Genomic DNA, 25,538 nt, shown 5'->3' on the forward strand with positions numbered 1-25,538 from the left:
TGCTGATGTTATAATGCTGTATAGTTGTTGTATATTCCACCCAAATATATAAATATATATAAAACAAAAGCCAAAATTTGTAATCTCTTGCCATAAAAGTATCGATTACCCAGCTACCTGCCAGCTTTTTGTTTCTTGCTACTTTGTTTCTTTTAATAATCTAATCAAAGTTACATTTTATAATTTCGCTTCACATTCTACACAAAGAAACTATTGTGAAAATAAGCAAGGCACTTGTTACAGGGGTGGCGTATATGCTGTGCGATGTATAAATATCACATGGCCACAAATCACAACATGCGCGATATACTTCATAAAAAGCCAGCAGGCGGTAACTGTCCCACTTTCCCGCTCATCAGAACACGGAAGACACCTTTAACTTTTCCCCGACACCAGTGATCGGGTTTATGAATCCGACACAATCATTTGTATTGAATTTAATTATAAAGTAACCTTATCGATATTTTCAGATGAGAAGAAACGCAACATGTGACGAAAAAAAACGAGAAAAACACAACGGATCCGGTAAATTCTGTAATAAGTGGAACGCAAAACCTACATTAACAATGTGATTTGCTAAAGATACATAATTTAATAGAAAGGCTGAAAATAAGAAAAATACATTATTAATACCCTGAAAAAAAAGGACCAAGGGCTGTTCATGACAAACAAATTGCGCATAAAAAATGAAAGTTTTGATATTGCGGGTAATTATGATTAAGGATAAGACGGTTCTATAAAACTCTGAGATCTCAGATCTCTTCAATGCATGGCAGGTCTGGAAAAGGGGTTCATTTTTTTTATACGTCATTTTTATTATATCTTTTATTTTTATTATATATGGTGTAGTTGGTGGGGAATTAATTAGATCGGATTAGGGCTAGGTAAGGGTAAAAAAAAAGAAACATAAAAATTTGGGGTGATTGTCAAATCGGGGCAAGTTAACAAACATATCTTATAATTTATGAATGGTAAAATTGTGAATAAATGTGTTTTATAAAAATCACATTTTTAGCAATTTTATTCATACAAAATAATGTCATGCTCAGAAAAAATTGGAAATAATGGTAAAAAAAATTAAAAAGTCCAACAACTTCGACGGGAATGCCCACTGATGTCAATGGGTAGGCCTGGCGGCATTCTGCAAGGGGGGGGGGCTCCAGGTAGCCGCAAGGGGGGCTCCAGTGGTAGCCAGGTATGCTGAGGGATCATGGGAAATTATGGCATAATCGGATTCATACCTAGGCTGCCTTTGGTGTCAGGGCTGGAAATAGAAATCTAAATAATAAAATCAAACATTAACCCCTTAATGACAAAGGCCATACATGTACAGGCTCAAAATGCATTGTTTTCAATGTCCTAAACGGGTTAAAAATAGTTTTCCATATCGGCTATGGTTTCATCTGAGATTTAATTTTCACTTTATTTTTTTCATTTGTGTTGATTTTTCCGCACTTACAACTTTCAATTCCTGGGGCAAATGTGATTAACGTCCTAATATAGTGCTTTGATGAGAAAACGGAGCCCTTAATATCTCACCAAAGCAAATATTATTTTAATAGCTGTCGTTGGAAATAATTTAGATTTAACGGCTAGAACAAAAGTACATAAAAGAGTGCAGTTTTCTCTAAATTATCCACTTTAAATAAAAATAAAATGGCATTTTCATCATTCAATTTAACTTTAACTGAATAATTATATCATTTTTATTCGGATTTCCCATAAATTGTAAAAAAACCCTGAAGTGTTGTTATTTGGGTATTTTTATTTATTTTTATAGTTTGGAATTTCCCAGTTTAGGCTACCCGGAGCTCTTTATTTTGTTGGGGCGTGGTTTTGTGATAGGTGGGGCTAGCTACAATTAGGGGTGGAGCCAGTCCAATTAAGGGGAGTGAGTAGGAAATAGTAGGAAATTGACCTAAAAGTTCTGTAGAAAGTAAGTTAAAAAGCAATGTAAGCTGTAACATTTTAGTACACAGTTCATATTTTTACTTTATTTTTAAAAAACAGCAATATTTTTATTAGCAGTATTTTTTTTTTTATCTGAATATTTCATTTTTATTTTTTTTTTAAAGAAATTAGATAAATCCTACACTTTTGTGTTTTATCAACACATTCTGCTTATTTTCTTAGCAGTATTTTTTATTTTAATCTGAATTTTTTTTTTTTTTAAAGAAAATAGGAAGTTTGATAAGTCACAAAATGAAATTGCCTTGATAAGAAGCCCATAAAATACTTCTAAAAAAAAATAAAATATCCTTCCTAGTCTTGATTTTCACATTAATATGAAATGTATGACAGTTTCTGGCAACAACCATGGAGCGGACAACAGCCATTTATCACCAGACTCTAATGACGACTTTAAAATTCATTTACTCAGGTACTTCAAGTATCCAAAGCATCATAAATCTCAAGGATGAACTTAACTACCTTATATAAAAGAGAATGTCGCGATTTTCAAAGCTATAAACGTAAAAAGTTCCTCAACCATCGGAGGTTCTAAAGGAACATTACAACAAAATCAAAACATGGTGGCGCAATGTTAATTATAGTTATTTATATTAGGCATGTATCTTCTTCTTGCTCGGAGCAACGGTCCAACAGCCACTTCACCCTGTGCTGAGATATTCAGCTATAAAAAAAAAAAGACTATGATTGGAACAAAAAAACTATTTTTCTGGCTAATTATAATGCCCATAAAATGTCATCACATTCCATCAAATTAAACACCCATCACTCTTCTGTGAATCACAGGTTATTTTTTTTCACTATGGAAAGTAAATCATTGCTTGATGTTCAAAAGCTTTTACTCAGAGGAGAGCTACGACCTCCAAGTCCAACTCAAAGACAGCATCAGTCATTTTTATCTCATCTTCTTTTCTTTTTGTGTACACAGAATTAAAGAAGGTGCAAAGGTGTCATTCAGCAGCGTACCTGGAGCATTTGCCCCCAGGGTGGATCCTATATTTGGCAACCCCCCACTTTAAAATGTAAAAGCACCCTCACTCTCACTCATGCTCTCTCACACTCTCACTCACTCACTCTCACTCACTCTTACTCATGCTCTCGCACACTCTCTCTCTTTCATGCTCTCACACACTCTCTCAATGTCTCCCTACTTTCTTCACCGACTGATTCCGTGTCCCTGTCTCCTTTCCTGCACTTTTCCTGTTGCCTCTTCTTCTCCTTTCTTCTTTCTTTAGTTTTCTTTCGTCATTGGCTTCTCCCCTGTATCGGCTCCACTGACCAGACCTCATAGATCGCTTCCTCAAAGGGGCGGGGCTCCCGCACACACACACACCCTCTCTCCCGATTGGAGGAATGAGGGAGAGGCTGTCTACATGGTGCACTTTTGCGGAAGTACTCCTGGAGCCCTGGTAAACAGAGCTGATGGGAGACGCGGAGGAAGAAAGAGGAGGCAAGAGAAGAAGTGAAGCTGAGGGAAAGGAGACGGGGACACAGAAGGGGTTGGCAGAGAAGGTAGGGAGACATTGAGAGAGAAGGAATTTCTAGGAGACTTGGAACCTCTGTGTGGCATCCCACTGATGAGTGGCACTCGGGAGTACCCCCACACACAAGTACCCCACTGGCTCCATTAACCTGTTAAAGTTACATATATCATCTCTCCTTTATCTTCCCCAACACTTACAAAGGCTGCCTGAACCAATCAATAACCATCAGCAACTTACAATAAGAGAGATAACTTAATGGGGAAGAATAATCACCCAGATCCTGAGAACAGGAAGTAAACATTTCTGCTCCCATGGGATTCATATAAAGTGGGATTCTAACATATTTATTTTGTTTTTTTTATATTATTTTTGTATAGTGTATAGATCGGTGAACAGGACAAATCATCTTAAAATTAAATTATCAATTTAGTCTAACAAAAAACAAGACTGTTAGAATCTTTGCTTCCTGTGCCCACATGGTATACTCACTTGGGGGGAGTCTAATGAGACCCCTCTACGTACCTGTGCTTACATAGAAAATCCTCCCATTGGTTTCAATGGGAGTACTTTTCTGCCACCGATTGGCTGCTTCAAGGAGCCAAACGCTGGTGCAAAACTGGGACCACAGTGGTGACGTTGCACTGCAGCTTCTCCTAAAGTAACTTACTTAAATAATGCATATTAAAGCACCACACGGGTCTTTAATATGCATTCTTCGTTGGTGAGGCTCTAAGGGACATTGGAGTGTCCCTTAATTAATATTAAACTGCCTCGGTGGGTGACCTTGTCTTTGGTTGTATAATTAAAGGGATCCAAGTATCAAGGGAAACTACTATGATTATATATTTTAAATATTGTGTGGCACAGAACATAATAGCTTATTGTGATAAAAATTAATATTTTTTATTTTATTGTCTGCTTCCTCTCTTTCCTAAAAACGAAAACTCTGATCCTCAGCCTGACACGCGCTCAAGAATCATCCTTATTTTCAAATCTAAAACACGCTTTCATCTGCTGGATATTGACAGTGTTATCAGATTCAAAAACACGCTTCATCTGTCATGTTCTGTGCTTTTTAGAGAAGTTAATCTAAAAAGCAGAAGCATCACTTACTATGGAAATATATCTGGTAGTCGGACTAAATTAGATGCTGTCGGCTCTGTGCGGCACTTTTATGCCTTTGTGCTTTAAAGGGACAGTTGACGGCCCCTGTCCATTGACTACATTCAACTTGAGTGAGAGAAACAAGATAAAACATTGGAAAAAATGCACGTACAATACAATTTAATTGCACAATTATATTTTTTAGTAGCCACCGACCCAAGCATTGATCAAAATTCTGCTTTTTGAACTCGGGGTAGGTCTCTGGAAATGGGTAAATTTCATTAACTGTTGCCATAAAACATGGCAGCTCATTGTTTGACTCTGATCCACTGTTGTAACCATAACTGGGAGCTTGTGGGTAACCGGAGCCTGCCCTTGCGGGACGCGGCCAGAACTGCCCACTGATGTCGGTGGGCGGTCCTGCCGAAGTCAGCGGGAGGTCCCACTCAGGGCCGGCCTTAGGGGTGTGCGACCTGTGCGACCGCACAGGGCGCCATGGTTGCAGGGGCGCCTGACCGGGACTTAGATTAAAGCATCGTTTTTTTTGTGTGTTTTTTTTTTTAAACTTTATTTAACATCATTCATGTTAAATAAAGTTTTTAAAAAAAAACGATGCTTTAATCTAAGTTCCGGTCAGGGGCGCCGAGCGGTTGCTCGTGAAGTTCTCGGCAACCGCTCGGCGCCCCTTACTCTCCGTGACTCCGTCGCGGTGCCGGCATCTCATGTTGAGCGCCGGACTATTCCGGCTCTCAACATGAAATGCCGGCACCGCGGCAGAGCGAGAAGACGGACGCCTCCCGCTCTCACCGCAGGACTCCGGTAACAAGGTAAGTGGGGGGGTGTAGTTTGAAGGGGCAGAGGGGGGGGTGTAGTTTGAAGGGGCAGAGGGGGGGGTGTAGTTTGAAGGAGCAAAGGGGGGGGTGTAGTTTGAAGGGGCAGAGGGGGGGTGTAGTTTGAAGGGGCAGAGGGGGGGTGTAGTTTGAAGGGGCAGAGGGGGGGTGTAGTTTGAAGGGGCAGAGGGGGGGTGTAGTTTGAAGGGGCAGGGGGGATGTAGTTTGAAGGGACGGGGGGGTAGTTTGAATGGGCAGGGGGGGGTAGTTTGAATGGGCAGGGGGGGGTAGTTTGAAGGGGCAGAGGGGAGGGGTAGTTTAAAGGGGTAGTTTGAGGGGCGGTAGTTTGAAGGGGCAGAGAGGGGGGGTAGTGAGGGGGGGCGCCAGAGGAGTAGTCCGCACAGGGCGCCACAACGCCTAAGGCCGGCTCTGGTCCCACTTATGTCAGGGGGGGTTCCCATTGGCATCACAGGGGAAATGGATGGGGAATGGGGAGTGTCAGGACCCCGCTGCCGCGACCCAGAGGATTTGGGTGTTCTCCGGGCCTAACTCAGAGAGTTCCCAGGTATATTATCTGGTTCATATAAGTATTATAGAACACATTTTATAATCTCTCAGATGTCTTCATTGGCAAAGTTACCGGCAACAAGAGAGGCATGGAACTTTGTTTTCTGATAACACGAGATAAGTGATTCCAGATGACACAACGGCAGATGTTTTTTGGTACAAAGTGGTGGTAAATGCAGGCCAGGCTCTACAGAGACAGGGATTAGCAGTAGAAAGGGGTAGGTGGTTCTTTACAGATCTCTGGTGAGATCTCATCTGGCGTAATGGAGACGCCATCTCCAGAAAACCAGAGATAATCTAAGGTGAGAGCAAAGAACTACTCAAAATGTGCATGGATAAAACTCAACGAAAACACTAAACTATCTCAACATAGATTGCTTGGGTGGAAGACAAGAGAAGGCAAATATGAAGCCTTCAAAGTATAGGTATAAGGCTTTTCGGAACATAAGACAAGACCAAGCAAGATCTGAAGCTTTAATGGAAGGAAAAAGTGGGCAGAATAGATGGGACAAATAACAAACCTGTCCTTAAATTCTGATGCCATGTGTATCAAGAGAAAGCATCAAAGAAACCCCACCAGGTGGAGGTTAGCGGGGCAACTTAATTATTTGTTGATACACGCCGCTGGACAGGAGACACGCCAACATACACAACGTTGTAGATGGTGCTAGAGCTCTCAGCGTCGGAGACACGCTGTCACCCAACGTCGTCTCAGTTTGTTTGGAGGCAATACTTGCTCTGCTTGCTCTTTCTATGTCAATAAACATTCTAAAACAGAATTATAAGCTAATGTGTATTGATGCATTTCAGAGTGTTCCTGAGATCGTTGTCTAAACATTAGCTGTACGTGCGGTTCAGGCTTATGTTCTAGTTCTGGCACATTCTGTTAATTTGCTTGTTTTTTTATTGTGTGCTGCCCTACAACCCCCCCCCCCCCCACGCGCCAACAACTGTGTAGAGAAATTAGTGTATCACAAAGATATCATTAGAAGAATGTTCTGTCTCAGGCAGGTGACATTTGAATATCCGAAGATATCTTCTGGTTTAATTAAGCATGAAACAAGTTTTTCTATGACATAATAATTAGTACGACAGCTAGTGCAGATTTTTTTTTTTTGTTCAAAGGGAAAATAAGTTGTAAACAAATTAAAATATGGAACACTGAGAAATTATATATATTTTTTTAAATAAAAGGACTAGGGTTTGTGAAAATGCTGACTTGGGGCACATTCGCTAATCAGCACAATGTTCTGCTTCTTCCTATTAAACCCATACATGGGATGGAGACGGAGCTGGGTTAATTGCTCCAGGGCCCCTGCCCTGTGAGGGGCCCGCGCCTGATGCATGCACTGGTAATGATGCTCCGTCGCTGACACGGCTCACTAGAAAGTGATGTCATTTCCGGGGCACAGAGCACAATGATGGGGCTACCGGCCACAGTACTTCAGTAGGCACTGCAGCCTGTATACTGCAGCCTGTAGCTTTCTCATTGACACTGCGTGCCAGGAAGTGACATCATTTTCATCCACATAGCACAATACCTACAGGATGTGGCCTATCACTCCCTCACTGTACTGTTTGCGTGAGAATTATGTCACCTCTGAGTGCCCAATGTCAGAGGCAGCTACAAGCCATGCTGTGTAAGTACTGTGGGCAGCATCAGTGAAGGAGCGTGAAGGACCAGCTTTGAGGGACGTCTGGGAAGCAAACAGTGGATATGGCAAGTAAGTACATTGCAGGAGGGGAGCAAGAAGGGCCCTTTTTGTCTAACTGCTCCTCTGCCCAAAGTGCCTAAATCTGGTCTTGGATAAACTGTAAGGTCTTTGGTCTGGCCCACAGAAGATCCATGGCTGGTAAGCCACAATCTTCCATCATGCTCTGAGCTGGAATCAGTCAGAGTGACTTTCTTGACCAACAAAAGTGTAAAATGATCAATGAGCAAAATTAAACACAGATAAATGCACAGTTACGCATTTTGGGCACTCAATTAAGTTGGTGGTGTCAAGTGTCTTTAAAGGGACGCTCCAGACATCATATCATGTATCTTCATAAAGAGATGGGTGTCTTAAAATAATATGGATATTCATGATATTTAGGACATCTATGACACTTACATTACTTTTACTTAGCCCCCCTATGTTTACAGCTAGGCAGAGCAGTTGGCATTGTTTGGACCGGTCCTTCTGGGGCAGATTTGTGTAGGGCTTCGGGCATACTACAAATCATCCTCACAATACTCATTCTGAAAAGCATGAATTATTGATTGAAAAAGTCGCTTTTAAATCGCAAGGACGTTCTAGTAATGATACCCCAAGAGAATGGAAATGGAAAAAATGACTTAATTATATCAGATTGTCATCTGGACACCGAGACCTAAAATAAAATATTAAAATTACGCACAAAAGGTCATTTCATCTATTTTTACTGAGATATAATATATTTTACATAGAGACACAGGTTACTCTGATGTATCACAAGTAGAAACGGCTGAGAAGAATGGAAAGTAGCAGAGATTTCTCTTGCGACGCTTGGGGATTTATAAACTTCAGTTAAAATAAAACTGAAGGATAAAAAGCTGCTTTACACATAGATCCCAAGGCATGATAGCTTATATATTTGCAATAAATACCTGGACATACATTTTACTGCATATACGTGGTCAACAGTGGATAAATTCCAGCACGCATTTGAACTCGCCTTCCTGATTGGCTGCTCATTTGACGACCTTGCTTTTAATTGGTGCAGAAAACAGGAAGTAGCTCAGCGGCTTAGATAAATGCCCACAATATTATTAATTAATGTCAAGTGCATTATCGGTGACAGGTTGACTTAGAACGTGGTTGGTAATCAGGGACCCCCCATTATCTTTCCATTAACAAAGTGTTTTTATGAATTCTGCTCATTCTAAGTCACCATTCAATAACAAATACAGTCATTGGACATACGTGTTGTATAAAACTTACATGATTTAAAAGGGGGAAAGGATGAAGGAATAGTGGGTGACCATTTGTAAGACCAACACATGAAGCACACTCACACAGACCCCTTTTCACCAGCATAATGTACACTCAAACATATAAACCATTCTCAGCCGCACTAACATGTACCGAACTCTCAGCAAAATAACACATATTCTCCATAATCACCTTACTTTTCTGAGGTTTAGCAGAAAGAGCGCACTTTCAACTTTTGGGTGGCAAAAGTGCTTCTTGGTGCCCATGAATTATTCCCCCATCAGGCTACTAAAATGGTTAAGCCTTACATATCTCGACCTTCATCACAAACACGGGAGAGTTATTTATGGTGATCCATTACATGACAATATTTATAAAGGGAATGCATTAAAGAATGGCGTGTATCTGTGATTTACAGCCCGGTGACGTCCTCTTCTTGTCAGGACAAGAGAAAACAACATTTTTCAGCGAGTCTCCAGAGCCAAAATTGGTGCAATTAGCGTTGGATTTATTCTGCAAAGCTGAGCAAATGGCAAAGATGAATTCGTCTATTTAGCTTTTTTGGTTTGGTTTTGGGAATGCAACAAAATATTTTAGCCGTAGCCGTAGATGAATCTCAAGATTTGTGTTATTTTATATTTAACTATTTTGCCTATAAATATTTATTTTATTTTAGGAAAAGACCATTAAACGGAACAATGGAGCTCGCGGTGTGGAACAGGACAAAAGGAGCCTTTAAATGTTGTCCAAGGTATTAACTAAACACCTCATTCAACATTTTTAGGAGTGAGGATAAGATTGTGGAGCAAAACACATTTTTTATTAGAACCCCGTCTTTGAGAAGTGTTTTCACTCTAATGCTTAGTCCGTTACAGTAGTAATCGATAATGTTAATTAGACAAAGAAATGTATATTTCCATATTGGTCCCGGAGAAGATGTTTGTGATAAGAGTTACCTATGAAGAAGGCACCTCTAGATTCTTTGGACCATTCTGGGACGTAAATTGTGACAGGATTTTGTGAAAGCTGATCACTAATGCAATATAGTACTTCCCAGAAACAGGGAATTCTATACGAAGAAAACAAAATTCATCTCTATTCAGAATAATAAAACAATTATAATTACCACCACTTGTTGCTGTTATCCCACCGGTCCTTGTAGAAATTAATCCAGGTTCAGTGGCAAGAAATTAAGTGGAAAAAATATAACTGTCTACCAGTTATATAGGTTATAACTCAAAGTAACTCCAAGAGTGAAAAATGGTGCCAGAATCTTAAGATTCCAAGTCTCTGGGGAAAATTTGGTGAATAAATCCGTCAGGGTCTGTCCGTTTCAGGGTGCCATCTTTTTAAGGTCCCCCCCTTTTTTTATTAAAGACATAAGCTTTTAAAGACAGGGCTTATTATCATAGCCTCCACCTTTTGATTGGAATTCTCCAATCATAACGGTGGGTTTTACCCATTATAATTAGAATTTCTACTCATATTTACACCGTTGTAATTTCTTACTTTACCTGTGAGAGACGCTCTGGTCTAAGAATTAACTTAAAACCATTACATATATGTTTGGAATTTATCCTTGGTCACCCTTATCGCTAGGTGTTACCTCCTAGATAGTAACTCAGGACTTGGTAGACTTACCATGTATCCCCCATACGAATTTACGTTCCCAAGGATATGCAGCGTCTACTCCTTAACTTTCTCATGGAAGATAACATTAATTGTATCATACTTACTGAAACATCTATATACATGAGTACTTCTTTGTTCTCAATTATAGAGAGAACAAGGACAAAAAGAAATAATCACTATATGATTAAGTAAAATAAAATGGCTCTGACTCCATTTTGTTTTCATGTAAAATACAGAATATGTGGAATACATGTTTTCTATCATAAAATATCTGACAACTTATGACATCACACTGTAAAATATGACATCACATCCACAACGACAGACGACATGGTGTCACGCAGTTTATAAAAGCCGCTGCACTGAGCCTGTTTTCCTGCATTTTATGTGAATTTGATAACATTGACAGAAATGGGACAGGGCAGTTGGCCAATGAGACACACAACGCTGCCGGAACTGTCCTAAAAGGTCAACCGGAAACTAGCGTATTGAATGCACCCAAGATTTCTCATCCTAGACCAGGGGCATCCAACCTGCGGCCCTCCAGCTGCTTCAGGACTACATGTCCCATCCTCCTCAGCCAGCCCCTTAGCTGAAAGAGCATTATGGGAGATGTAGTCCTGCAGCAGCTGGAGGGCCGCAGGTTGGGTGTCCCTGTCCTAGACCTTTGGTACAAGAGGAGGAAGTTTGAAGATATATATATATATATATATCACTATATAAAATATACGCTCGCTGCTCACTTAGCACTAAAACTGATCCTTCTCGTATGTTAACACCACTATGTCAAATCCTCTCTACTTCATTCATATCTTACAAGCATGAAAAAAAATGTAATAAAAGAGACTCAATAACAAGAGACATTTTTCATCATTTTTGTGACAGCAGCATAGGAATTTGTAGCCAAGCACTAAATTACATATTAATCAACTTTGTGACTTTGCCTTTTCTATTAAATATGCTGAATTTTTCTAACTTGCCCATGCAGTGAATTAAAAAAACTCAATTTCAAATAACCCATAAAGCAGTTAAAACGCCTTCTGTATTTTTTTTTTATTTTTTTTATTAATGATCAGCTTGTTTAAAACGTGAAAAAAAGGGATACATCGACCCTGATCTATTCACGTCTTTGGTCGCAAGCCGGGGACTTTTCGTGTTGTTTGCTTGGTGGATTTGATTGGAAATCACCAGAGCTTAAAATTCAGTCTGTAGGTCAGCAAAAAAGGGTTATTTTTCAATCATCTTCGGGGAAAGCGTGTAGGAAAATATGAAAAAGCTACACGGTGATACAGAAAAGAAACTTACTCTGTGTATTTATTAAAGGGAAACATATTCCAGACTATAAATCGCCAGTATTGGTGGCATGATTATTACATGGATTCCAATGCGTTTTAATGTATGGAAAGCAGTGGGTTACTCCCTAATTATTGGAGTTATGATCTTCCTCCTGCCCTTGGCGACTCCTGCTGAAGACAGGAAGCATACTTAAGTAAACTTCCTGTATAGATTCTGTAGAACTTCCTTTGAAGTCAATGGAAGTTTTGCTTCCACTGGAAACCGAGGCAGAAGCAACAGCCAGTCGCTAACTTAACATTGATGAGCTCGGCTCCCACTGGATTTATTTGGAGTGCTGCAGAGGATGTACAGGAAGTGTACTTAAGTATGCTTCCTGTTTGGTAGTAATTTGTGTAGCTGCAGCCAAGGGGAGGGGAGTGAAGTCACATTTTCTAACTCCAATAACTAAAAGACGCAAAAACCAATCAGCATGCAGTAATGTGCACCGGAGTCCATGTTCAATGGCCTCCGAGATAAAAACTATTTTGGAAAGCAGGCCGTCTCTGTAAAGAAATCTCCAGTTCTTCACACTGATTAAACCAATACCCCACCGTTATATGTTTACCATGGAAACCGCCACCCGAACTTCCTGATTATTCCTCCCCACTAAGCTATAGGTGTTCTAATAAGCGAGTATAGTTATGCTATAGCCACAACAGTTCCCTTCTTAAAAATAATAGCCTGAGGCAGAAATCAATATCAAATAGGTAGCACGTAATGCACTTGGGGGATAGATCCACCGACTCGAAAAACATCAGGAACAAAAGATCTAGATCATCTTGTTTTTGTAAACACTGCTTATTTATGTAAAGTTTTTATAAAGGAGCGCAAAGAAACGCACATTAACACAAATAAAATATAAAACAGTTAACGAAATTCGACAAAGAGTAGCTGCAATGTAAAGGATTTTGTAAACAAGATTCAGTCGCTGCCCTTAAGCAGCTAAAAATAAGTCTTTCTGAAAATAAGAACATTTTTTTTATTTTGTTCCAAAAGGGCAGATAATAAAGTCAGATCATCCGGCACTTGACTCGAGTATAAAGGGGGCATCTCGGCAGGCTGCCAAAATGTGGCAAAACTGCCAGCGGCTGACTGCAAAAAAAAAGGTAAATGTTCAGAAAAAGGATTTTTTAAACCGAAGAGGAAGATAAAATTCCATGTTGAGCAGTAAAAAAAAATCTCAAAGGTTTCTATAGCGATTATATCTTTAATACAAAAAAATTAGTTTATAAATGTAACCATATGTCAGCATGGAAGTCATGATAATTTAATAGATTTCAGCATCTTGGCTTATAAACACATCTGGGAATGTCCCTGGGGAAGTGGCTTTGTGAGGGGTGGGTGTAGATAGCTATATGGGCGGGGCTATCCCTGCATGGTGGCATGGCTAGTCACACATAGAGGTGGAGCTATCAACACGCAGGCTTGAATAGAAGAGAAAGTGGGCGGGGAGAGGGCATATTTAAATACCAATCCCCTTGGCCAGAGATATGGGGGGGCAGTGCTTTTCTCGGAGACTCCGGGTCAAACCCAGAAAAAAAAATTAAAAAAAATAATAATAATAATAAAAAAAAATATATATATATATATACAAGCTTCATATCCTGTATATATATATATATTTATACTATAAATGTAGGAGTGATGCTTCCTGAGCCGGAGTTTAAAGGGCAGCTTTTTGGCATAATTAAACCCTATTAATTAAAATCAAATTAAACTTATTTCAAACCTGCCAAAAGTTATTTCCCATGGCATTCACGTTAGGTGGGTTTCTAATGCATAAGTAGTTTATTTCAAATGAAAGAGCGCTACATAGGTTTATCTCGAGTACAGAAGAAGCGTAACATGTGGGATTTGGTAAAAGTGATTGGTCCGCTATAAATTTAATTGAAAACCTTCCTCCGGTAACCTGCATGGTAAGATTTGATTTGGGAAACATTCTTGTCCTTATTCGCTCTGCAATTTTATTCATTCTGCTCGTCAGTCATTTTGCTTTAAACTTATATGCTGCTCTCTGATTGAATTTGGCTTCAAGCTTTTTTTTCTCACAGTCATTTATGTTTTTATTTTCTAGACCATCTGAATATTTAAAAAAAAAAGGGATAATGAGATTTCGGTGCCCACGGTGCGATGCGCCTTCTCCGTAATCTTGTCTTCGCGGTGTACGGAGACGTCTGACGCGCTTGGCTACAAACAAATACCTTGTATACCGCGCTCCCTCGAATATATATATTTTTGTTACGTTAGTCTACGTTTCTAGTAATCAGACCCCCCAAGACTATAAATCCATTTTTAGCCCTAAAAAGGTGGTGCTACTTCAGGCGATGTAACAAATCTTAAAAAATGCAAAGCTACTGTTACAAATTGCAACATCTAATTATAGATTAAATGAACAATCTCCATGAGAAATTAAAATCCTTATGTTGGATATGTTGAATTTTACTGATATTTCTGGTTTAGGGGGGAAAAAAGTGGGCATTAAGAATATTTAAGATCCAATGTGTAAAAAGTTATAACCTTAGATGTTTGGGAGGTTGCACGCAATGGAATGGTCCAGTTGGCTGAAACATTCTGTTTGGTTGTCATGGTTATTAGACCACTTTCTATAATTTTTGCAAAAGAGTCTTTATGTTTCAAGAGTTAGCTGATGGAGAGTTTAGGGTAAATATCGGCCCTTGTTGGCACTTTAATGCGTGAGTGTTACTTTATATTTGACTTTTTTCCTAATCCAAATGCTTGAAGGGGCTTCATCAGAATCCTCTCTCTACATTTGCCCTCCATCCCACCCACAGCTCCATTTCTACTGAGTTTTTGTCATACCCACCAATATACCCATCCTCCAAATCTGGATGCCGGTGTTGGGGTTGTGGGGTGGTGCTACCAACACAAGTGGGCAGAACCAGAGGCATAGCTTCGCCACCCAACTTCCCCAAAGGACCTCATTGCGGGGTAAGCAGGCCATGTGGGAGCGGCAATGGAGGTCTGTGCTGCAACAGTATAGACCCCCATGGATAGTTCAGCTTCCTGGGCCAGCCATGGGAGATCAGAGGATCTTCTCAATCAGCCCAGGCTCCCTACTTCCCGCAAAACCTGAACAATGGGACAGCTACCTGAAAATCAGGACCGTGAAAACTGGTACTGTTGAGAAGCATAGTTTAGCTTACAAGGTGTCCAGGCTTTCAGCCAATGCCTTGTGTTTTAATGACGTTAATGGAATAGCTGCAGTTTAATGAGTGCGCCCCGTAGGGATTGATGAGCCTGGTATTTCCTATAGGCTATGGTAACAGCGGAGTCCATGGTCTGTAGGGATAGGGCTTCGCTACCAGGATGAGAATTGCCCTCAGGTGCAGAAAAACATGTCCTTGGTGCAAAGATTCCCTAAAAATCTAGTTCTAAATGGAGCGTGTATTCTAACCTGCAGACTTTACGGGATTTGTCTTTTTTTTTTTTTATTTGTTGACCCTCCTCACCTGTGATTGAGTTTTTACATTATTAAAATCGACACCGGTACTCAACATGTTGAACTATGTGTTCGAATTCCTTACAAAATGGAACTCGAAACCACGAGGCGATCAAATAATACTTAAAATATTTTCACAGCTGAGAAAACATTGTGAGAAAAAACAGAATTACAAGAACAAGAAGAAGACCTCGAACACAACTGCCAGTATCTGAGATGGCCAAAGAGGGGTACTTTCATTTGGATGGTGGTTAGAGGGGTGGCTATACATAATGTATAAAACCCTTTTTTGGCTTTTTTTTTTTTTTACATATATTATTGTGACTTTTAAGGCTGTAGAACACAGTGATACCCTCATACCCAGCAAACGTTCTAGAAAAGAAGGACATCAGGGGAGGAAAAAGGGACTATCCCTCTTTAGACGATTGGGAGGTATATATATGTATGTAAAATCATACTCTAGAGTAATACTGTAACCAATATTTTTTGATAATTAAGGATACTGTAAAAATAATCTTTTCATTCCTGATGCATACTAATAAATGATTACGCAATAGCCATTCTTTAAAAAAAAATTAAACATGGGAACCTAAAATAAATCCTATTTATTGTAAGGGATTAGATATAGTATTTTGATTAAACCATTTTGTACTATTGTAGAATTACTCAACCTTCCTACGTATGTGAAATGTGGTTCATTTAAATGTAGATTTTGACTCATAGATGAAAGGCTTTAGATTAAAACCCCCCCGAGGTGTCGTGCTTTAACCACGAGAGGTGAACAGGGCTGGATTGGGGATGATGAGGCGGCCCTGGCAATTTAATGATTCAGGAGCGGCCGAAAGCTGGATACATCACTTAGCTTGATCGCGTGATTATGGAGCGATGCCGGCCAATGGCCAACCAGGCACTTGCCCAGTATGTCAGATGGCCAGATTGGGACTGTAGGTGAAGGTGCCTGAGCCTACAGAAGAACATTGGGTCCTCAGTCTTCCTCTTCTGGGGCCACATTCACCAAAATGATATGCACCCCCTTCCTTCCATCAAGGATAAAACCAAGGGAAGGCTTGACCTTCTTGGTCCACCTCCGAAGAGAAGACCCACTGAAGTCTTCACAGGGAGCGTTGGAGAAGACACTACAGAACCAGGAGATCACATGTATGCACCGCTATTTAAAATACTAAGTACATAAGAGGGAAAACAAAACATTACAATGTTGTATAGGTAAAAAAACCACCTTTCCATATTGCTCTGTTTGCAGCCGACGCATGACGCATCCGTTCAGAGATAATTAAGCAGTTCAACTGCAAACCTGCCAAAATTTGTGAACTGTTGATGATTTGGTGGGCTGAGGAACAAAGGATTCTGGGAAATGTCTATCATCTGTCGAAAAATAAAATATTCCCTGTGACCCACTGCTTCTTGCTTGTCAATCTTGTTAATTTATCAAGTGAGCGTCTAGGTCCGTGTACCAGGTGAGATAATTCTGCTTGAAAGCTTAAAAGTAGGCTGGCTTGGAGAGTCTGAAGTAGCTCTCATTAATGGAGATCAGTTAGGGTTGGGAAAGGTCAAGCGGTCACCTCCACCATCATTAATCTAGTAAAACAATGGAGCATAAAATTAAGCGATGTATCATATAACTCAAATTAGAGTGGAATGTTGACGTCTAGTTGAGATATATTTAATATTCGTGATATAATTATATGTATGTATACAGGAAGCTCCATCTATTTCTACAGTGACCGAAACGGAACATCGACGGAAATGTGCGTTGATTTGGCCGGTTGGGCAAAATCAGCTGAATGTATGTCTATGTAAAGGTCTTAAATAAGTTTGAAATCATGTGTAAAAGTGATTTTTTTTTAACTGTGCAAAACATTCTAAATAATTTAATTTTATGAGAGAGGCTGGTGATCAAAAATCATGATTTACATATATTTGCCATAATTGATTTGCTTTCTGGATTCATCCATGTAGAATATAGTGAATGCACGAGGATGCCGCCAACTGGCCATATTGGGAACTACAGTAATATTATTATTATTACTATTATTAATTATTATTATTATTGACATTATACATACATGTATAAAAGGAAAAAGCTTTGTCTCTGGGACTCCCGCGAACCACAGTGAAAGCCATTTTGTAGGAATGAAGAAAACATGGAATGGTGGTGAACCTTCCCAGGAGTGGCCAAGAGGAAAAAAACTAAAACAACAAAGTTCAAGTGAAAATTCCGAGCTCTTTGCTTAGGTTTTGTTGGGGCTCCTCCTTGGAGACCCATCCAAGAGGTCACAAAAGGATCCAGACTAACATAAAAAGAAGAGCTGGCCTCACTAGCCTCAGTTAAGCTCAGTTTTCACCATTCCGCAAAGATACTGTGAAAAAATGGCATCCATGCAAGAGTTGCAAGGCGAAAAACCATTGTGGACCAAAAAAGAACACCAGGGCTCGTCTCATTTTTGCCCAAAAAAATCTTGATGACCCCCAAGACGTCTGGGATAATATTCTGTGGACGGATGGGTAAAAAGTCGTGTGATGATCTGGTGCTGCCTTACTGCTTCAGGATCTGGGCGACTGATGGAACCATGAATTCTGCTCTCTACAAGGGAATCCTGAAGAAGAACGTCCGGCCGTCAATTCGTGACCTAAATCTCAAGCGCAGTTGGGTTCTGCAGCAGGACGATGATCCGAAGAACACGAGCAAGTCCACCTCTGAATAGCTCAAAAGAAACAAAATGAAGGTTTTGGAGGCCGAGTCAAAGTCTTGACTTGAATCGGGTTGAGATGCTACGGCATAATTTAAACAGGCAATTCATGTGCGAACAACCCCCCCCCCCAATGTGGCTGAATTAAAACAATTCTGCTAATAAGAGAGGCTAAAATTCCTCCACATTGATGTAAAACACTCATTGCCTTTTCTTTTACTTTTCTTTACTGATATAGGTTTTCCTTAAATCTTTACCTTCAATAAATGAAATCGTCGTTCAAAAGCTGCATTTTTGCATTTTATGTTTCCTCACGACGTCCTATATCAAAATATCGATTTAAAATCTATTACAAATAAAAGCTAATATATATATATATATATATATAGCAGGAGAACATGTCATCAGGTGTGTAAGAAATCCAATTTACCTTTAATCATCCACAGCCCCCATTAAAACCCATCAATCATATCTGCTGATTATTCCCATTGTGCAACCAAGCAATGAACAAAAAATAAATAAAAACGGATTTTTCCAAAGATGTAACTTTTTGCGATTCTTTGAGAATTACTGATAGAGGTCGGGGGAGGGGTGCTGAAATTAATACTTATGAATTACAATCCATTTCACTCGCTAAACGCTGTCTTTTCGCTGCCAGATTGTAAAAGCCTTCCACTCGCAATAATGAGAAATTCGGTCTCAGGACACAGAAAAAGGAATTTAATGTCTCTGTATCGATTTAACGATGGGCGATAAGACCTTCTGCAGATGTCCGTATTAATCCCAGGGCCCCGCCGCAAGCTGTGCCCAGGGGCCCCTTATCATGTATGGATCTTGGTCCAAAAACACAATTGTTGCCTCTTCATTGCGTTTGAGATTTCTTGCCACTAATTGGCTGCTCAAAGCAGCCAATCAATAGCAGGAAAGCACTTTCACTGAAATAAACGGGAGTGCTTGCGGTACATGCACACGGGGGTCTTTAAACACCCCTGTCCACAGAGTTCACAGAGCCAGGTGCTACGTATATCACGTGCATGGATATGTGTACAGCTGTATACTTCAGGGAGGGGGCAAATAAATATGGGGGGCAATCTGCAGACCCCCCCCCCCATGTATTCGCCAAAGGAACATCATGAAAAGGGACCACGCAGCTAACATACATTAACGAGCATGTGATGGTTGGAGTGGGAACCCAGAATAGATATTAGATTCGATAATTAATGAGATATTTTTAAACAATGATATAAATCAATTAACCAAACGCGCCAACGTTCTTTCACTTTTTTTCACGTTTTTCTATCTAACTCCGGGTGATAAGACCGGCACAATCCGACCTTCTACAGGTGTCAGCGACCGACTTACAAACTGTTCGATATCTCAGCGCCGCAGAGAAAGAAAGAAAAAGCAACACTTAACGTTTTTTACATCAAAACTGGGCGAGACGCGGCCGGCAATATTTGATCCATCGAGCACTTACTGAACACATTAAAATTCTCTTTTTCCGTTGGTGTTAACGGTGACATTAACAGGGTTATTTATATAGAGGGAGAACGCTGTTTTTCAAGACAAAATGTCCTAAATGTCGATTTCTTAGAGACCAGAAGCATTAATATCGGAGACCGTAACGGAGGGTTCCAGACATAATTAAAGGCGACGGCGAGGGGGGGGGGGTATTTGCTGGGCTCAGGAAAGGGAGTATGGATTAGAAAGGAAAGCATTAGGCTGAACCCCTGGACTTTTTGGAGTCAAAATAACAGGGACTCGTTGCGAGATGCGGAATAGGATCAAGTGTCAGCCGTGAAGGCACGTTGGGGAGGCTGGCGGATCGGTTTGCATTAAGTGTGAAGTCCGCGGTCTAAGAATTAATGCTGAGGTGTGCAGAACGCACGAGACGTCTGTGCTCTCCGGGGGTTAGAACCCCGGATCTGTTAGAACGGATTGAATGACTTTTTGTCAGAACTGATGTGGTTGACGTTCCTTCAACTGTGTGTTTGGGTAGTAGGAGAGCGGAGCGCGTGGTGGGGGGGGTTAAGAACATGTCTGGCTATCTAGAGCAAGACAGAAATAGAATATTTTAGAGCTTCTTGATCCGAGGAGAAATCCGATGGCCTTTTGGAGTCGAGAAGGAAGTTTTTCCCCTGATGGCAGAATTCGAAGTTGCTGAATTGGGATTTTTTTTGCCTTCTTTTGGATCAAGAGCAAGAAGGTTAGGTAGAAGGGTTAATGGACATAGTTCTTTTTTCAACCTTATGTACTATGTAACCATGTAAGAAGATTCCCAACATGTAAGAATGTTAACAGAAAATCCCAGGGGCCCCATTGTGTTGAGGGGCCCCTTCCCATGTATCCTGTTATGGATTAAAATGGATCTAGATATTATGGAGCAAATAAATGCAATTTTGCACAAAATATAGGAATGCTTACAATTTTTTTTTGAAATTATGAAAAAAGTATGTAATGGTATTATAAATATATATATCAAAATTCTCATGTTATTCTTATAAAATTAGAATTTTCTACCAAGTTTCTAACAGTAGAGTCAGAATACAAAAGTGGCTTAACGCTTAGAATTGTGTAATCAATAGCCGTCTGCATTACATAGGAGCTGCCATCTTTCTGCCCCATCGTGTCTGCTAAAAATGCGCAGGGAGAGCCCAGAAAGCCGGACACAACTTCCTACTGGGGCCAACAGCAGGATTCCAACTTCAACCCGCATCGAGGCATCATGGGAAACGAAGGTACATTTACATGAAATGTCCTGGCGATGAATTTGGTGAATAACTTAAAATGAAACATATACTAGATATAAAAATTATATAAATATAAAAATAATACAGTCTAAAAATATAATATAAAAATTATATAAAATATAAACTTAAAAACGCAATCTAAAAATATAATATAAAAATTATATAAAATATAAATATAAAAATAATACAGTCTAAAAATATAATATAAAAATTATATAAAATATAAATATAAAAACACAACTTAAAAATATTATATAAAAATTATATAAAATATAAAAATAAGTAAGAGTAAGAAGCTGCAGAGACGCCGGAACTGACAATGTTTCTGCACAAAAACAGATCGATAACTTTTCTCCCCGTAGAGCCAAAGGTTAATTTATTCTTGGATGGAACCCTTAGGAGTTACTCACAGATAGACTAACAGCGGACAAAGCCATGAGGACGGAAAGTAAACTTTCCTGACCTTGTGCATCAAAACATGATGGTGAAGATGAAAACCGGAGGAGCTGCAATAAAATGCAATTTATACAGGAACTGGATGTCATCTTATCAATTTCTTCTAACAGCAATAAAGACAATGAACCAAAGAGCATTTTTATTTGCGATGAAGGGAGTCAAAACAATCTAAAATTTGCTCTGCTACAGAGATACGCTGCAGAATAGAATGGCGCTATTTAAATGAGTGACCGCTAATTTAGATAGGGCAAGAAAAACAACAGAACAGAAAGCGCTGAAATAGCCTGCCCTGTAGGAAAATACATACTCAGGAGGGGAATCACGATTGTTTTCACTCACTTGCACCATTACAGAGGCCAGGCCAACATTAGCATATAGGACCGAGCCCACCCATTTTTATTTTTTTTTAAGCGTTTTTTTTTGGGGGGGGGTTTGCGATCTCTTTTTACACTTCTTATTTTACACCAAGAAGGCTCAGGACCCCGGCTTTCTTTAATATTCATCCAAGTCAGAAAGCTGTGTGCAACGGGTCCCCCCGAGCCCTGCTAGCCATTCATCACCCCAGCCAGGAAAATGCAGCCTGGCTGAAGAGTTAGTAGGTCCAGGAGAGAGAGAGAGTGAGAGAGTGAGAGAGTGAGAGAGTGAGAGAGAGAGTGAGAGTGAGAGAGTGAGTGAGAGTGAGAGTGTGAGAGAGAGAGAGAGTGTGAGAGAGTGAGAGTGTGAGAGAGTGAGAGAGAGAGAGAGAGAGAGAGAGGTGTGTGCCTTCTGGCCCCCCACTCCCCCTAAGAAAGTCTTCATGGAAAGGCTGAACTTGATGGACGCATGTCTTTTTTCAGCCTATGTAACTATGTACTGAAGGAGGTGAAGACTTCAATGGATCTTCTCTTGGGGAGATCCTAGAAGATCCGGCCCACCTATGGCTTCTGCATGGGTGGGAAGCAGGCCCGGCATTTGCCCGGTGGGCCGGACCACGGCAAGGCCGCATTGACTTAGGGGCTGATGGAGCTGCAGCTCCAGGCCCCTACCCTACCTACGGCCGCATTAACCGCCGCAAAAACCCGATGTTTTAATTTAAACCCTGTGCGGCCGCAGACCCCTAAGGCCGGCCATGGTGGGGGCTTCCCGGTGCGACCGCACTCCAGGGGGCGGCGGCGGGGGGCGGTCCGCACCGGGTGCCGCTCATCAGGGGGTGCCAACTTGCGGCACCCGGCACCCCTCCAGAGACGGACAGTAATGTCCGCCGCTGGAGGAGCAGGCTCGCAAGGGAGCGGTATCGGAGGTCTTTAACAGACCTCCGGTTCCCTTGAGTGATTTTAAGCCGGGTTCAACCAGGCTTAAAATCACTCAAGGGAGCCGGAGGTCTGCTAAAGACCTCCGATACCGCTCCCTTGTGATCCGCGCGGCAACAGCTGCTGTGCGCCAGGATTTGTTGTCAGATCCCGGCGCACAACACTGAAGCCGCGCCCACCGCTGTTCGTGCCCTCTGACCCGGAAGAAGACAGAGAAGACAGAAGAACTGAAGAAGAGGAGCGAAGAGGAGCTGTAAGGAGAAAAAAAGGAAAGGTAGGAAAACATTCAGTGAGAGTGGATTGGTATATGTGTGGCTTAGTATATATGTGTGGATTGGTATATATGTGTGGATTTGTATATATGTGTGGATTGGTATATATGTGTGTGGATTGGTATGTGTGTGGATTAGTATATATGTGTGGATTGGTGTATATGTGTGGATTGGTGTATATGTGTGGATTGGTGTATACGTGTGGATTGGTGTATACGTGTGGATTGGTGTGTGTGTGTGGATTGGTATGTGTGTGGATTGGTATGTGTGTGGATTGGTATGTGTGTGGATTGGTGTATGTATATGTGTGGATTGGTGTATGTATATGTGTGGATTGGTGTATGTATATGTGTGGATTGGTGTATATATATGTGTGGATTGGTGTATGTATATGTGTGGATTGGTGTATGTATATGTGTGGATTGGTGTATATATATGTGTGGATTGGTGTATATATATGTGTGGATTGGTGTATGTATATGTGTGGATTGGTGTATATATATGTGTGGATTGGTGTATATATATGTGTGGATTGGTGTATATATATGTGTGGATTGGTGTATACGTGTGGATTGGTATATATATATATGTGTGGATTGGTGTATACGTGTGGATTGGTGTATACGTGTGGATTGGTATACGTGTGGATTGGTAGGTGTGTGGATTGGTAAGTGTGTGAGAGTGATGGGTGTTATGCTGTACCATTTCCAATGTCTTTTTCATGATCTAATTATGCTCTAAAAGTACATCATAACTCCCATCACTCTATACTGTTCCATACAGTGGCAGAGCTGGGAGGCAGAGGCCTTGCACCCCCACCGCAGGACTCCTGAAAGGTAAGTGAACTTCAAAGAGGGAGAGGGTAGATAGTTAGGAGGGGGTAGTTGCGGCGGGCTTAAGGGGCTCTGCGTTAATGCGGCCATAGAGGACCAGTCAGTCCGGTCCTGACTGGGCTTATTTTAAGGTGGGGGCCTGGAGCTGCAGCTCCATCAGCCCCTAAATCAATCCTCCTGTGACAGGGCCAGGCTAGCTGGCTCATATGTCATATGAAGTTTAGCCGGGTCACGGAGCACTTTTGTGTCCGGTTCTGTATACCGTGACCCGGTAATATATTATATTGTGTTTATTGTGTAACCGGCCCAGAGACTGATGTGGATTCAGCCCCAGCCTTCAAAGAGACGATCCTATAATCTGGCTGGGGCTCTTAATCAGCCAACACAGCCCTGTCTGCCCAGACGGCACCCGCACTACAGGGGGGATAACACAGGTGGGGGAACCCATTGTATTCTGTAATCCCCTCACCTGATACATCCCCTGTATACTGATGGGATTTGTGATGGGATGTGGCTGATGGGATTGGGGGTTGGGTTCGGTACACATTGCATTGAGATTGTATATAAAGTTCTGTGTGTTTGTAAATAAAAGAGTTCTTCTTGGTTTGCTACGAATGGTGGTCTGGATGATCCGTGGATAGCTGAGTGCTATCCGTATGAGGGACTGACTGGTGATTCCTCAGCCCTCAAACAGGGGTACCCAGCCTTGGGTACGGTGACCCTGTAACACCTCCCCTGCCACAGGTGCGGTCGCAGTTGCTGCTTGTTCCGGCAACAAGGTAAGTAGGGTGAGGGAGGGGGGTGCAGTGAGAAGAGGCAGAGGGGGGTTAGATAGTGAGAAAGGGGGAGAGGGGATAGATAGAGGCGGTACATATTGAGAAGTGGGGAAGGGGGTTACATAGTGAAAAGGGGCAGATAAGATGAAGAGAGGAGGTAGTGTGAATGCGTATGAGAATGAATGAATAAATGTGTGGATGAATTGTGTGAATGCGTATGACAATTAATGAATTCATGTGTGGATGAATTGCTTGAATGATTTGTGAGACTGCATGAATGTAGTAGCGTCCAGTTTCGGTACCTCTTTACAAAATAAAACAAGAGACACTTCTTTATTTTACAAGCTTTATTAAATGTCAGATATGGAATTATTTGTCCGCGGTGCGGACTTGAAATAACTTCAGCACCGCGACACTCAACCTTTATTAACATGTTACAAAGTGTCAAATATTATTACCACAACCAATTTGACACAATATATATAAATAACATAACCAATTGTAAACATTTTAATAACCACTTAATAACCAACTTAATAACCAAATAAGTAACCTGCTGGTATGGGCGTGTCCACCTGTATCCCTGCTGGTATGGGCGTGTCCACCTGTATCCCTGCTGGTATGGGCGTGTCCACCTGTATCCCTGCTGGTATGGGCGTGTCCACCTGTATCCCTGCTGAAACTGCCGGCGTCCCCTAGCGCGGCAGTCACATGACCTTACGATTCACAGAGGCGCATGCCCCTGGAGTGTCCTGCACTTACACCTCTGTGCACCACAAGTAACCATACCTAGATGGTTAACTCCTGCGCCGTACCAGCTTAAAACCAGAGTACTCGGCAAAATGCCAAAATCAGGGGAGGGACGGGCGGGAAAATTTTCTTTAAAATGGTTGCCCCTATAGGCCACGACCCTTCCTTATATACCCCTAAGGGAGGGTAATTACCCCCTCCCTTCTGGCCCCTGCACGTGCCACTAACTTAACACTTTCAGTACCAAAATTTTCCTTAGTCATGCCTTAACCCCTTCAACAGGCCTGACCATGGGTACCTTGTCCGCACTAAATTCATGTGGCCCCTCCGTCCAATTTTTTTTCCCTCCGGGGCTGTTCTTTAATGAATG

At 41.2% G+C, this 25,538-nt stretch overlaps 1 protein-coding gene across 4 annotated transcripts in view; it reads right to left on the bottom strand.

The window, feature by feature from the left end:
• Positions 1 to 25,538, bottom strand: part of LOC149278853 (corticotropin-releasing hormone receptor 2) — a 74,761-nt gene that overhangs the window by 28,660 nt on the left and 20,563 nt on the right. The gene's annotated exons all lie outside the window — the stretch shown is intronic.

The sequence above is a fragment of the Sceloporus occidentalis genome, unplaced genomic scaffold (assembly GCF_023333645.1).
Source record: "Sceloporus occidentalis isolate IW3139 unplaced genomic scaffold, rSceOcc1.0.p SCAF_178, whole genome shotgun sequence".
Classification (NCBI taxonomy): domain Eukaryota; kingdom Metazoa; phylum Chordata; class Lepidosauria; order Squamata; family Phrynosomatidae; genus Sceloporus; species Sceloporus occidentalis.